Source organism: Cupressus sempervirens, chromosome 7 (genome assembly GCF_028749045.1).
Source record: "Cupressus sempervirens isolate cs-2001-9-10 chromosome 7, ASM2874904v1, whole genome shotgun sequence".
NCBI classification, from domain to species: domain Eukaryota; kingdom Viridiplantae; phylum Streptophyta; class Pinopsida; order Cupressales; family Cupressaceae; genus Cupressus; species Cupressus sempervirens.
The window spans coordinates 69,666,733-69,670,649 of NC_143124.1; positions in this window are offsets into that span (position 1 = coordinate 69,666,733).

Sequence of the window (3,917 nt, forward strand, 5' to 3'; positions counted from 1 at the left end):
TAGATTTCCTAAATTCTTAATTAGTGGGGGACCTTGCGCCTTCATCCGATCAATCCATGATTGACCAATTTGCCCAAATTGCCTTTCTTGTTGGAACTTCAAGAGAAGATTTTTGTCCTCTTTTGCATTTGGGTCAAATGTGCTAGTTAAAGTACTTCTGAGTGCAGACATGATGTACTCCATTAACTCTTTGTTTGAGGCCTTGAGCACCTCTTTTCTGCTCTCAACTCCTCTAGCCTATCCTCTATCTTCTCATTGGTGGACTTCCATATATTCACCATGGAGTCATGGACAGTAATACTAATGTCTACTATTTTGATTTTGAAAATTAGTGGCAGTAAGTTCATGAAATTTGCCCTCCTTTTGAGGATCTTCTATCTCCATCAACATGTTTCTAGTAGAAGGATCAATAAACAATGTTGCTATGGATTTCTACTTCTTCAATTCTTCTTTGATGGTAGATAAGAAGAAGTTTCTTGTGTGATAAGGTCCTTGGATGGGGTGGCTTCTCCATATCTCTATTTCTTTTGATCAATGATTCAATTAAGAGAACATTGATCACAGATTATAATGCAGTAGGATCAAAGATATTTCTAGCCACCAAGGGAGTTTGCTTGCTCTAAGAAATAGTAGGGAATGCAATAAATTTGGTTATTGAGAGGGCCAAAGTGTCCCCTTACTATGATGTATCTTTCTCTTGACCATCCATGGGGTTAGTGTCTCCATCCAGATTTATGACTTGAATAGGGGAGGTAGGCTTAGCTACTGACTTCTCTTGTTCAAGCTCCTTTTCCTTTTCCTTGTCCCCAACTTTTCCCATATTTGGAAGAGATTTGCCTCCACAAGTAGGAGTATTTGGAACATTCTTGTTTGGAGGTTGGTCTCCACCTTGGCCAATGGACTGGGTTGGGCCTGCAGATGTTGAAGTGAAATGTAGTGGTTGAGGCCGCGGTAGTAGACTGAGAAGATCCAAAAGCCACTCCACCAGTAGAGCCTGTGCTTCCCATTCTCTTCTTTCTCTCTTAGGTCCACTCCACCCATTTGTCCATCCTCTTGATAATTTCATGCATTAGGAGCTCCATGATGTCGATGATAGGACCATTAGGTGGGGTAGACACAATGGGAGTGACTTTTATCTTCTCGTACAATGAGGGATGCATATAGGAGCCATCATTTGCAAGATCAAAAACATCAATAGAATCATTATATAGCTTAATTTCATCAATTGTTAACCAAGATCAAAACTTCTCCCAAGTTTGATACTCATTGAAATAGCCAACCCAAAAGCCTTCAATATCTGGAATCTGTCTTTGGGCATATCCCAACTTCAATTGATCTCTAACAAAGTTGACAAGGTTATATTGAGGTCTGAGAACCTCATAATCAATCAAATTGATTTTACTTTCAAAGCTCTTAACTAGATTCTGAACATCAGATCTAGAGGCACAGGAATAGGGTCCAACCACTATGGGGAAGAAAATCCCAACTATCTTCTTTACATTTGAACACAAGGTGTTCACTTCAAGTATTTGCTGACACAATTCAATAAGAACAACCTTGTCCTCTAGGTACCTAGAAAGTCTTTTGGGAAAACCATCAAAAGCACCAACCTATAGGTAAGAGAAGCTCAAAAATTGGATGAAAGATCATCGAAATTGGCTAATAACCAAAATTGCTTCTGGCAAAAATCTTCTTTCAGGGCAGTCTTGCAACTCCCAACACAATCTCATTGTGAAGACATTGTTCACCTTCACATACTCCTCAAAGCTTTGCTGCAACTAAAGGTGTGGGTAGAACTCATATACCCTTGTATTCTCATTGTAGTCTTTAATGCTTGGAAGACTTGGCCATAGGTGGTCATAGCCAAGGCGTAGATTAAATAAGAAGACATATAGAACTGCTTAAATGCCTGAGCTGAGTTCAACCATGAGGCAGGCTTATCACATATAATTAAGGCCTAGTTAATTTGTAGAACCTTAGCACAAATGCCTTGTACCAGGAAGAAGTGGTACTCAATGAACTCCAAAATTTCCTCCTTTCCTTTTAATCTAAGAAGTAGTGCGAGGATATCAACAATTTCTCTCTTCAAATTAGTCCCAAAGTGAGTTTTCAATGATTTGATCTTCTTAGAGTGAGGAGTTTGGAGCTAGGTGCTCTGCATATCCACCCTTCTCAAGGTCTTTTTCTCATTGACCATTGATGTAGAGGAGCTGAAATCAATGTCACAGTACTCCTCTTTTACTGACACATCAAATGCATAATATATTAAATCTTTGTTAATCGAGAGAAGGATAGATTGATTAGGGAGTAGGATTTTCTTTGTCTTTGGATTATATCTTTTGATGCATTCCCTTACTAGCTTTGGAGCTTTCATAGCCATGGGAAATCTGGCAGCTTTCACCAATCCACTCTCCTTTAACTTCTAGGTAAACGAGTGAATTGGTTGAGAATTAAGCCTTTTGTGAAGATCACCCAAATCGTAAACTTGAATGATGTGTTAGTTAGATCTTTTAGCTCACTTTCCAAGCCTATAAATTTAACATAACCTATTTCTTTGATTTCCATTTGCTATAATTTCAAAAGGATACAGTTCTCAATAAACAACCATTTAAAAATGACGAGGAAACAAATTTGAAGCAAAATTGATGAAATAGATATAGAAATTTGAATGTTGGCACCGCATGAATGAAATTAAGCTCAACCAACAATTATAGCGACAAGATTTGCAATAAATTTGATAAATAATGGCTATTTAAAACTTTTTGTTTCCATGAACATAAATATTTATAAATCTAGAAGTCATTTCACTTAAAATGATTTTAGTATCTTGAAATGCTACTTACTGAACTAAGGATTTTTAGGTTAACAAAAAGTGCCTTTGTTTACTTTAAGTTCTAGAATGATAACTCATTGTATATGGAGGGACGAGTGTAGATCTATCTTTCTATAAAGTTAGCTTTCCTTTGATCAGAATCATAGTATGGGAGGATGATCCTTCAATACCTTGAGCACTTCATTTTCATATTCTCTACGTTGAGCATTCAACACTTGGTTTCCTTTATATTGGGGTTGCACCTTTATAGCTGAGTTTTTTAGAAGCTTCATTTGAGCATCTCTGTAGAATATTCACATATTATAGTAACTTAACCTTTAAATTTTCAAGTGTTTGGAGAATTTGCCTCTTATATTTCCCTAAGATGGAAAATCCCTTTGAAGACATCATTTCTTGGAGGAAGGAAACATTCTAAAACATTTTCCTTATACTTTGATCTAACAGCTTGAGATGGGATTTCGAGCATAGATCCTTCATTATGGGTTTAGTTAATTCCTTTAACATCATTCTTGGGTCCTATTTACACATAAATACTTATAATCTAGCACAAGCCATGTTAGCTTTGGAAACATAAAAGAAAGCCTTCATTACCATTAGTGAGCAGTTGGAAACCTACAAACCCATCTTTCTTCATAAAAATGAGTTTTACCTCTGAATCTTGGCTTGAGACCTTTGTAGTTATGATTTGGAGTTTCCTGAACCCCTTTTATCATAAGACAATCAAGAGTACATCTTGCTAATACCATCATGAATTTGTTTCTTGGGTGTATGCTTGATAATCTTTGCCAAGTAGAAAGCTAGCCAGGTTATCTAGAATTTGAAGGTAATGAGTATGATGTTGTAAGATAGAAGTTGTGAAAACAAGGAAAATGCACTTCTTATTAGGAAAATTCTTGGCACACATCCCAACCAAACCTAAATCACCTAAACCTTGAATGTATTAAAATGACAAGAAACCTGCATGGAGGGATAGGGAAAGACAAAGAAAAGGATACACAAAAAATATGTAAAGTGAGAGCCTTAGGGATTAATGAGAAGTAAGTCACCTAAAGGTTAGCTTGACATGCAATCTAATATAAGATCT